The sequence below is a fragment of the Octopus bimaculoides genome, chromosome 1, assembly GCF_046866305.1.
Source record: "Octopus bimaculoides isolate indiv1 chromosome 1, ASM4686630v1, whole genome shotgun sequence".
NCBI lineage: Eukaryota > Metazoa > Mollusca > Cephalopoda > Octopoda > Octopodidae > Octopus > Octopus bimaculoides.
Genome location: NC_142928.1, coordinates 153493041 through 153506197, shown reverse-complemented (window position 1 = coordinate 153506197; position 13157 = coordinate 153493041). Strand labels below are relative to the sequence as shown.

Below are 13157 nucleotides of genomic sequence, written 5' to 3'. Positions count from 1 at the left end.
ATTGTTTTGATGAGACAGCATCAAACTATTTTAAATACTAATATATGTAGTACCTACATGAGTAGAGTGACTCTTTATGTCGTTCGTACACTCATATATATATATATATATATATATATATATATATATATATATATATATATATATATATATATATACAAAGTGTGGCGGTTTAGTTCACAGGTGATCTAAACGTTTAGGTACGCTAGGTAAGTGCTGCAACGGATTACTGTGGCTCCAGAGTTATAGCCGAGACGGTAGTTACGGAGCCATTGCAGCTTTCCGATGCAGCAGATATATAATTGTTAAGCAGAATGTCAAACATGAAGCCAAAGCAAGTCATATACAATATTATTACAGGAAGAAATTCAAAATCTTACAACTGTTTCTGGGATATCCTCGAGTATGGGATATTCCGTCATCAGAGACAAATTCGGGAAAAGAATATTGAACGCTGATATGTTTGCGTCTTTTTCTTGGAATGTCTACTATATAAGGACTTTAACCCACATGGATATACGCAGGATTGCATCTAAAGACTTACACTCATGGATATACGCAGGATTGCATCTAAAGACTTATACTCATGGATATACACAGGATTGCAGCTAATTACTCATGCTTTAGTTTCTATAACTTCGGAAAGTTGAACTATGAACTTTTATGCTTCTATTTTCTTCTCTCTTTCCATCTCCTTATTCTTTTACTCCCTTCCTCTATGTTATCATGTTATCGATAAATAGCATTCTCATTTTCCATATTTTTTTCCCCCAATTTGTCTCTGCTGATGGAATATCCCATAAACAACTGTAAGATTTTGAATTTCTTCCTGTAATAATATTGAATATGACTTGAGATGTCTGCCTTGCTTTAATGTTTGACGTCTTGTTTAGCAATTATATATATATATATATATATATATATGCATTAAAGCATATATTATATAAGTTAATAGAGCTTAGAAATTTCCATCCACAAGTTATCATTGTTATTATTATATTTACTGTAATCTGAAAGAGCTATCACGTGTATAACCATACTATCGGATTACTCTGTGAGGTAGAATTAACAGTTGGTACCCGACAACAAGTAGTAGAGAATCTTTTAAGAGCGCATTACGAGACTTTTGCCCGAACTAAACTAAACGGATATATGTTATATCTATCTATCTATCTATCTATCTATCTATCTATCTATCTATCTATCTATCTATCTATCTATCTATCTATCTATCTATTTATTTATCTATCTATCTATCTATCTATCTATCTATCTATCTATCTATCTATTAATATAGTTAAAGTTATGCGACGCAGTATACATATATCTATTAATATACGTGTATGAAGGGGATGTTTCTATGTGGCCTGCTTGTTTGTTGCACCTTGTTTACCACTTTTGTCCTTGTTCTTTTGCCACGTCATGTACCCAGTTATGTATCTATATGTACATGTGGATGAACGTATATACATACATGTACATATATATGCATATACTCATATATCGTTTATATATATATATATATATATATATATATATATATATATATATATATATATATATATATATATATACGTACACACACACACACACAAACACACACACACACACACACACACACACACACACACACACACACACACACACACATACAGGGGTTGGACACAATAATGGAAACACCTAGCGTCATAGCATCATAACTTTGAAATATCTATAAAACTGTCAAAATTTTGTATTTTGTTTACTTTTATGCTTTTTTAAATTTATTTTTAGTGTTGCTTAATATGTTTTGCTAAAATTGATGTTTCTTTTCAGATATCATCAGAAAAAGGTAATTAAAATTCATTAAAATGACAGATCTATCAGACTTTCAAAGAGGTCAAATTGTTGGTGCTCGTATGGCAGGCGCTAGCGTAACGAAAACAGACGAAATGTTTGGTGTACCAAGAAGTACTGTCTCGAAAGTAATGACAGCCTTTGAGAAAGAGAGAAAAACCTCCTCGTCGAAACAAAACTCCGGAAGAAAACCAAAACTTTCAGATAGAGACCGTCGGTCTCTTACGCGAATTGTTAGAAAGGATCACAAAAGTAGAGCTCCCAAAATTACTGCAGTGCTTAATGGCCACATTGAGAACACAGTTTCAACAAAGACTGTTCGCCGGGAGCTGCACAAAGCCGGATTTTACGGAGGGCTGCAATTAGAAAACCACTACTTTCAAAAACAGACGTTGCAAAGCATTTAGAGTGGGGTAAAACCTACAGAATTGGTCCCTAGCGCAGTAGAAGAATGTTATTTTTTTCGGACGAGTCATCCTTTAGCTTATTTCCGACCACCGGTCAAGTATATGTGTGGACACAGCCAAAAGAAGCATTTGACCCAGACTACCTTCTTCCAACTGCTAAACATGGAGGAAGATCTGTGATGATCTCGGGGGCTATATCTTGGAAATCCGCCGGTCCAATGGTATCCCTTCATGGCAGAATTAATAGTCAAGACTATTTAAGAATTTTATCTGATCAAATTCATCCTATGGTTGCGGAACTGTTTCCGGAGGAAAACGCAATCTTTCAGGATGATAATGCATTAATTCACACAGCTAAAGTTGCTACTGAATGGCACGAGGAACCTTCTAGTGTTGTTGGACATCTTATCTGGCCATCACAGTCCCCATATCTCAATATTATTGAACATTTAGGGTGCATTTTAGAAAAACAAGTAAGAAGTCGATATCCTCCACCATCATTACTACAAGAACTGGAGACAGTTTTAGCCGAAGAATGGACAAAACAATTCAAACTTTGTACGAGTCCATAGCTTGTGGAATTCAAGCTGTAATTATTGCCAAAGGCGCTCGTGCCCCATATCAAAATAGGTTTGTTTGAAATTTTAACGTGTTTCAATTAGTTTGGCCAAACCCCTGTGGCTGTGTAGTAAGTAGCTTGCTTACCGACCACATGGTACCGGGTTCAGTCCCATTGCGTGGCACCTTGGGCAAGTGTCTTCTACTATAGCCTCGGGCCGACCAAAGCCTTGTGAGTGGATTTGGTAGACGGAACCCCGTCGTATATATGTATATGTATATATATATATATATATATATATATATATATATATGTGTGTGTTTGTGTGTCTGTGTTTGTCCCACCCCCAACATCGCTTGACAACCGATGCTGGTGTGTTTACGTCCCCGTAACTTAGCGGTTCGGCAAAAAGAGACCGATAGAATAAATACTAGGCTTACAAAGGATAAGTCCTGGGATCGATTTGCTCGACTAAAGGCGGTTCTCCAGCATGGCCGCAGTCAAATGACTGAAACAAGTAAAAGAGTAAAAAGAGTATGTATGTATATATATATATATATATATATATATATATATATATATATATATATATACATATATAATATATATATATATATATATATATATATATATATATATATATATATATATATATATATATATATATATATATATATTATATATGTATATATATATATATATATATATATATATATATACATACATGCTCTTTTTACTCTTTTACTTGTTTCAGTCAGAATATATATATATATATATATATATATTCTTTCATTCTTTTATTCTTCCATGTTTCAGCCATGAGGCTGCGGCCGTACTGGGGACCGGGGTAATCCCATAAATAATGTGTTTTTTTTATACTTTTATTTTTCAAAATGAAGATAAACAGATTCTGTTTTAATCTAAAATGTACTCTCCTTCCTTTTCTACAATGCTCTTCCATCTATCTAGTAGACTTGCAAGGCTCCTCTTCCAAAATTCATTTGTGCGCGACGAAAAATACTCCTCCAGTACTGTTCTGACCTCGTCTACAGAATTCATATTTTTTCCGTCCAAATGATTTTGATGACTGCGGAACAAATGACAATCAGATGGGGCAATGTCCGGCTAATATGGTTGGTGGGGCGTCGTTTCCCATTCAAATTGCCCCAGCCTTTGGAATGTCATCTTCGCTGTATATGGCCGAGCATTATCCTGATAGAAGAACAATTTTCGTCTTGAAACGAAAGATAGTTTTTCTTCTAGCGCTGATTTTAGCTGCCAAAACTGCTCGCAGTAGATCTCCTTTGTTATCGTTTGGTTTGGGTTTAAAAGCTCAAAGTGGACTAAACCTTTCATGTCCCATCAAACAGATAACAACATCTTACGTTGGTGAAGAGGTTCTTTAGCCTGGGGTGCCGGTGTTTCTCCTTTCCCTAGCCACTGTCTTCGGCGCTTGACATTTTTATAGAGAACCCATTTCTCGTCACCAGTCACTATTCGATCCAAAAAAGGTTCATTTGTGAGATGTGAGAGCAAAGAGGAGCACACATTCACTCTCTGCGCGCGATTAGACTTGGCAAGTTTGTGAGGAACCTACTAACCCAGTTTGCTGACTTTTCCGCAGGTGTCGATGAATAGTTGAATGAGCAAATCCGAGCTTCTCTGCTAGTCCCTCACCAGTTACGATGGGATTCTGTTCCACCAGGATTTGCAGGACGTCTTCGTCGAGTTCTACAGATCTTCCAGACGAGACTCGTCCTCTAGGCTGTAGAATCCGGCTCGGAATTTCTGGAAACGCCATCGACACTGGCTTACATTTATTGTCCGTTCCTCATATACTGTATTAATATTCCTCGAATTTTCCTTTGCGTTGTTTCCTTTATTGAACTCATAAAACAAAATATGCCGAATATGATACTTTATTACTTCTATTACAGCTTTGAAAAAATAACTGTTAAAATCGAACTGCACTCTTCAAAACTTGTACAGAGAATAAGTAAGGGGTAAAATTACTATCTGCTTTTATAGCAAGTTGATGCATGTAGTTTATCACATCTCCCTCCGATTTTTAGTTTACGCAATTGAAAAAACTGCATTATTTATGGGCTATATATACTAACATAGATGCAAACATGTTGAGTCAAAGCTCTGTTATCAGGCATGAACTTTTTATCTACTTTAAAATGCACAAATACACACACTTGCACGCACGGACAGACTCTCTCTCACACATACATATATGTATATATATATGGTGTATATAAATATACATAAACATACATATAAATGTGTATGTATATATATATATATATATATATATATATATATATATATATATATATATATATATATATATACGTATATGTGTGTGTGTGTGTGTGTGTATATGTATCGTTCAATGCTCGAAATGAAGAGTAGATGGGATGCCGACAACTGATGAAGAGTCGTTCTTAATGTTATTTGTCTTGTTTTCCATTTGTTTCTCTCGTTGTCTGCGTATCTAACTTTGTTTTCGTATTTCATGTTGTTTACGTTTTGCGGCGTCCTGTACCCATATATGCATATATATATATATATATATATATATATATATATATATATATATATATATATATATATATATATATATATATATATATATATATATATATATATATGTATATATACACACATACATACATACATACATATATATATATATATATATATATATATATATATATATATATATGTGTGTGTATATACATATATATATATATACACACACATATATATATATATATATATATATATATATATATATATATATATATATATACACACACATATATATATATATATATATATATATATATATATATATATATATATATATATATATATATACATATATATATGTATGTATATATGCATATATATGTATATACGTACGTTTGTATGTATATATGCATATATATATTATTTATATGATGTATATATATATATATATATATATATATATATATATATATATATATATATACATGCATACACACACACACACACACACACACACATATATATATATATATATATATATATATGCAAAGAGAGATAGAGAGAGAAAGGTAGATATAATTATGCAAACGTATAGATACATATATTAGTATATGGTATTAACATATCTGAGACAGCAGCGCTTCAAAGACCTACAGTCGCAAATCTAACTTTCAGTTGATTTAATACAAGGGGCCCGCACACGCGACGATGTGTACACACACACAGAGGTATGTATACTTATGTTTATATACATATACACATAAACCTACATGCATTTGCAGGTGTGTGTATATATATATATATATATATATATATATAAATATATAAATATGTGGTAAGAAGCTTGCTTTCCAACCACATGGCTCCGGGTTCAGTCATCTATTGATATATTTTTTGTTCCCTCCGAAGATATTATGTTGAGAAATATGAACTTAATATTTAATTAATTCACTGTGTATAACTGAAAAAGCTGTAGACGATGATGTTCGATTTGTTGTTAATAAACTCTTATTAACTTCACAATCTCCATTTTCTTCTTCTTCCTTTACAAGCACGCACACACACACACACACACACACACACACACACACACACACATATATATATATATATATATACACACACAAGAGTTAAGGAATGGAGTCGATAAGATCCGGGCTACATATGTTTCATAGCGAGTGGAACCTCAGAAGTGGTAAATATCCAAGCGAGGTGTACACCGCAGGCTACTCTCGTTTGGATATTTACTACTTCTAACGTTCGCTATGAAATATATGTAGCCCGGATCTTATTTCTTATTTCTCTATTGCCCACAAGGACAGACAAAGGTATTAAGTCGATTATATCGACCCCAGTGCGTAACTGGTACTTAGTTTATCGACCCCGAAAGGATGAAAGGCAAAGTCAACCTCGGCGGAATTTGAACTCAGAGCGTAACAGCAGACGAAATATCACTAAGCATTTTGCCCGGCGTGCTAACGTTTCTGCCAGCTCGGATCTTACCTACCCCATTCCTTTACTCGTATATTCTTATTCGCACACCCGGCAACTTTGGTTGCCTACCGTGAAATAAAAAGAGAACTTTCTTTCAGTTTAACGTACTTTGATACGAAAAAATTCCACAACCTTCCGATTCAATAAACCATTATTGTTGTTTTTTATATCTACTACGGAGTGCTTGAAGCTAACTTTTTTTCCTACACATCGATCCCTGGATCGTATATCATATATACATATATAATTTTATGATGGTTTGAATATATAAATGCATGATTAAATATGTGTGTGTGTGTGTGTGTGTGTGTGTGTGTGTGTGTGTGTGTGTGTGTGTGTGTGTGTGTGTGTGTGTGTGTGTTTGTGTGTGCTTATCCTACAAAACGGGATCAAATAGCATTTCTGTTTTATTTTAGACCGCTAAGAAACGACCCGCATATTCCAACACCTGTTTTAAAGCGGTGAGTGGGACTAACGCACACAAAACACGCACGCTGAAGTATACAATGTTGCATATATGCTCGAGCTTATGTGTTAGTTTTTACGTGTGTAGGCGAGTGTGTGCAGGTGTGTGTCCATGTTTTTGCCTGTACTCACATACTACAATGACAAATAGACACACGGACAGATCGACAGATATGTATGTGGATAAAAAAAGAAATAGGTAGATAAATAGACAAACAGATAGACAGATAGATGGATAGGTAGGTGGAAGACATGTTGATAGAGGGATAGATAGATAGATAGATAGATAGATAGATAGATAGATAGATAGATAGATAGATAGATAGATAGATTATTTCTCGAAATCAATATCTATATCCAGTCGGAGAGATTACCGAAATCTGATATAAGCATCTCTTAGAAGAAAACAAATGCCTGGTAATGCATATCCCGTCACCTTACGTTATGTGTGTCAAATCTTTTGCAAACAAAGATATAGACCGAAATAATTGCGTAAATTTATATCTCATTCTACATAACACAACTTTTGTTTCAAATTTGTTGCTACAAATTTGTTGCTACAAAAAAAAAAAAATGAAATAATTTTCATTTACGCTACTCAGTAACATATGATGTTTTGCTTTATACTTTTCATACCCGTTCTTTCCAAAGATATAAATATGGAAATGTTATTTAAATTAGAAGATCAAACAGTTAATATATATTCAAAACATTGTGAAAAATCTAGTGACTTCTTTATTTAAGAATAAAATGGAATGGAAAGTTATGTTTGTTTCTAGTTTGTTATTCTTATAATGGAATTACATTTTTCTGAAGAAATTATTATACTCATAATGTTTAAATGAAATATTTACCAAGATCAATAAGACATACATTGTCGGAAAATATTTAGTTGCACAAAAAAGAAGACTTATCGAAGGAGAAAAAGAAACCTTAAAAGTGTTATAGTTGAAAATATTTTCAAGATTCCACTCAAGCGAATATAATTGAGTAAACTTATTACCTGTATCAAATTCAACGACTGGCAGTTTTCTCCGGAAAGATATCTGAAAATTGTTTTTGCTTCCTGGAATTTTAATCCATGTGAATTGTGGAATGAAGCAAAAAATGAAAAAAAAAATGAAATAAATAAATAAAATATAGGAAAATTTATTCCAAATTGTGCGATAGTTGTTTCGTCTGGAATTTTATTTCATGAAGTAAAAATTCTGTATATATTACAGTCTACTTCAGTTAGTTTTAATCAGCACAGCGTCTGTTATAATTTAAATAACTTTTTGTGCAGTGTTAACTTTCTTCTACATAAAGCACTCTGAACAAGAGTTCGTATTCTTACAGTATGAACATATCAAAAATATCGAGGAAGAAAGAGCAACTTGGAAGAAATATGAGGTAGGTGCTGAAAAAGTAATTGTCTTCAGTTAGAAAACCGTTCAAATAACTTTAAAACAAACATAACGGTGTGGGCTGTTATTTAAAACATCTTTAAAAGGCTAATATTTAAATTAAATCATATATGACAAATGGGAAGATGTTAGATAATCATATTGATTATTCTAATGTAGAGTGGCAATGATTAATTATAAAGAAATGGATAGGGAAAAGAATTGTTTGAAATCAAGTGAATGATGACGATGATGATGATAATAATGTCGATGATGATGATGATGATGATGATGATGATGATGATGATGATGATGATGATGATGATGATGATGATGATGACGAGGATGATGGTTGTGTTAATAATGATAACGTCAACAACGACGTTGATGTGATAACGAAACCTTCAGCCAAGTTCCCCGCTGTAAATGTCAAATATTTTTTTATCTTTTTCTTTTTCTCACCTAGCTTTAAAAATTCCAATGAAGATTTAGTGTGAGGTAGATTTTTTTCATACTAAAAAATAATGATCATACTGTTTCACACTTTCTGCCATCACCGCCACCACTTCCACCTTCCTTAGTCCTGGTACTTTAAACTCTTTCTCTAGTTCAGTATAAGTCCATCTTCAAGCGACTCGTTCACTTTAGCATTTTTTTCATAAATATGTTATATTCCTGCGCAAGTTTTCTTATTAATATTTCCTTTTTTTTTTCAAGATCCAAAAATATCCAGCTATTATTGAACTGCTGTTCCACGTGAAATAAACAATATGTAGAAAGTGAAGGGAAGACAGATCATACAAAGAAAGTAAAAAGAGAAATATAGATAAAGAATATCAGTTAAATGGCAAATATAGAAAGTGCATTGAATGCTAAAAGTATGTGAAGTATAAGAAATATCTTAGAAAGGAATAAAATATGAAAAGACTGATAGATTGTAACAGTAAAGTAGATAGCTACAGATCAAGGAGAAGATTGTGAGTGCAAAAAATTTAAAAAAACGACAATAAAAATTAAAATACGCTTTTGTAAAGAATCAACAGTTTGTTTATAATGAACAGGGTTGCAGATGTTGGAAACCGCGATATCGATTTCCTGCAATCCTAGTCCACTTAATTAGGTTGACTGCGTTGGCGGTGGCAGCAGCGATGACGACAGCAGGAACAGCGACAGCAGAACTACAGTAGCCGAAGTAGAGAAAATAGCATGAGTTATCATTAAAAGCGAGAATTTAAATCGCATTATAAAGGTAGCCGTCGTTGCTCCAACCTACTTTTATAAAATGTCGAGACCATCATAGTTTAAATTGTAGACTCTTTATTATATTATATTATGTAATTTGTAAATTAGTAGTATCCATGTGAACGTATTAAATCAACGATACACACACACACACACACACACACACACACACACACACACACACTCACACACACACACACACACATATATATATATATAAACATACACACATATACAAAGATATATATTCATTTGCATTATATATATAAATATATATATGTATATATATATATATATATATATATATATATATATATATATATATATATATATATATATATATATATATATATATATATTTATATGCAATATATATCTATGTCTAACTATATATTTATATTTATATGCCTTTTATATATATATATATATATATATATATATATATATATATATATATATATATATATATATATGTATGTATATATATATACGTGTGTGTGTGTGTGTGTGTGTGTGTGTGTCTGCGTGTAAATATATATATGTATATATCTGCATACGCACATGTATGGCCTCTTCACTCTTTAAAAGCAACGTAAGTGCACCACTATGATACGTGGTGTACCTTACGCGTTTTTAGATTTGTTAGAGTCCAGTTTTCAGCATATTTGTCGACAGTCGATTTCTTACAGAAGGAGAGAAAGAGACATAGAAAAGAAAAGAGTCAGAGAACCATAAGTCCAGAAAGAACGAGAAGCAATGTTGATTCCGGTGCGATTTGAACTCAGAGTGCAAAGAGTCTGAACGAATTCTGCAAAGCAATCTAGTCTTTGCCAATCTAGATGTTGCCAGTTGGCCGCATTATACATACATGCATACATACATACATACATACATAATACATACATACATAATACATGCATACATACAAACATACATGCATACATACATACGTGTATATGTGTGTTCATATGTAAAGATTGTTTGAAATGGTGTACAGATTTTATATATTAGTTTCAAATTTTGGCACAATACCAGCAAATTCGGAGTGAGTAAGTCGATTATATCGACACCAGTGCTCAACGGGTACTTGTTTTATCGACCCTTAAAGAATGAAAGTCAATGTCAGCCTCGGCGGGATTTGAAATTAGAACGTAAAGACAAACGAAATACCGCTAAGCATTTTGCCCGGTGTGCTAACGATTCTGCCAGCTCGCCGCCCTACAGGTTTTAGATATTAAGAAAAAAAAAAGGTAATGAGGTTTTGAATGAAAAGTGTCTACTTGACGCTTCTCTCCCTTCAAAGTTTCACCAGGAATCCCTGAAGTGAATAGTAGATAGTTTTTATCTAGTAAACACACATACACACACACACACACACACACACACACACACACACACACGCACACACACACGCGCGCACAACGCGTGCGCGTACGTGTATTAATTACCTGCAATCTTTAAACATATTGCTGTATTTAATGTTATAGAAGGGGATCGAGTTAAGGTATAGAATTAAAAGAATTTTGTTACAAATTATTGTTACTGTTATTTAATGAGTTATAATTATTCGGAAAAATAAACGCGTACTTTTAGTGATGTTAGACAGTTTATCTTAACTCATTCAATTCATGCTTTAACTTCTCTGCTCAAATCTCAACGTAAACTATTTAAACTTAATAATAACATATCTCTCAGTAATGTAATATAAGAATTGATTTTAAAAATAAATTTTAAAATATGATGCTTTATTTTTAAAGCTAAGTTGATGCTGGTATTTCATTGTTGAGCGGAATGTACTGACAATGTCTCTGCTTGGGATGAACAGACCTATGATCAAAGGCCGTCTTTTGTATATCCGGGGCTACAGTATCTAATGTACCCAGTATTTAAGGCGATAGAGTATGCTTCGTGGAGAATATGACTGCTATTTCAAACAAGTAGGAAAGTCAATATATATAGCTGTAGAAGAACTGTTTATAATAGTCGAATTATTTTACTTTTTCGGTAGTTTCTGTGAAAGAAATACATTTTTCCATTTTGCTATGAAAGACAATGAAAATATTTTCCAGGGAAAAAAGTTATGCAGTAGTATTTTTATTTCACGTTTTCGATCAGGAAAGAGGTTGTGCTCAAGGCCTTTGCAGGCCTTCGAAGACCAATGACATCGATGTAGATTAATGTTACTCAAGAACGGCTCGAAACTGACGAATGCAGGAAAAACATTGACAGAAAGGGAAGTCAAGAATTTCTTACTTTCTTTTTTTTTTTTTGTTCTAAACACAAAAGTTTCATGTGTTATGGAAATTGCAATCGGAAATGTTATGTTAATTATTTTTATCGAGGATATTAGGAGTACAAGTTAAATGAAACGTATTTAATGGGGGAGCCAAAGCCATATCATAGAGTTATATTCATATGTTATATTCCTGCGCAAGTTTTCTTATTAATATTTCCTTTTTTTTTTCAAGATCCAAAAATATCCAGCTATTATTGAACTGCTGTTCCACGTGAAATAAACAATATGTAGAAAGTGAAGGGAAGACAGATCATACAAAGAAAGTAAAAAGAGAAATATAGATAAAGAATATCAGTTAAATGGCAAATATAGAAAGTGCATTGAATGCTAAAAGTATGTGAAGTATAAGAAATATCTTAGAAAGGAATAAAATATGAAAAGACTGATAGATTGTAACAGTAAAGTAGATAGCTACAGATCAAGGAGAAGATTGTGAGTGCAAAAAATTTAAAAAAACGACAATAAAAATTAAAATACGCTTTTGTAAAGAATCAACAGTTTGTTTATAATGAACAGGGTTGCAGATGTTGGAAACCGCGATATCGATTTCCTGCAATCCTAGTCCACTTAATTAGGTTGACTGCGTTGGCGGTGGCAGCAGCGATGACGACAGCAGGAACAGCGACAGCAGAACTACAGTAGCCGAAGTAGAGAAAATAGCATGAGTTATCATTAAAAGCGAGAATTTAAATCGCATTATAAAGGTAGCCGTCGTTGCTCCAACCTACTTTTATAAAATGTCGAGACCATCATAGTTTAAATTGTAGACTCTTTATTATATTATATTATGTAATTTGTAAATTAGTAGTATCCATGTGAACGTATTAAATCAACGATACACACACACACACACACACACACACACACACACACACACACACTCACACACACACACACACACATATATATATATATAAACATACACACATATACAA

The 13157-nt window shown here is 32.9% G+C and overlaps 1 protein-coding gene across 2 annotated transcripts in view; it reads right to left on the bottom strand.

The window, feature by feature from the left end:
• The window catches only part of LOC106873107 (uncharacterized), a 127781-nt gene extending 117864 nt beyond the window's left edge, over positions 1 to 9917 (bottom strand). For both annotated transcript variants that reach the window (XM_052971462.2, XM_052971458.2), the window contains exon 1: positions 8303 to 9917. The gene's annotated coding sequence lies outside the window, so the exon portion shown is untranslated. The remainder of the gene's footprint in view (positions 1 to 8302) is intronic.
• Between the last annotated feature and the right edge of the window lie 3240 nt (positions 9918 to 13157).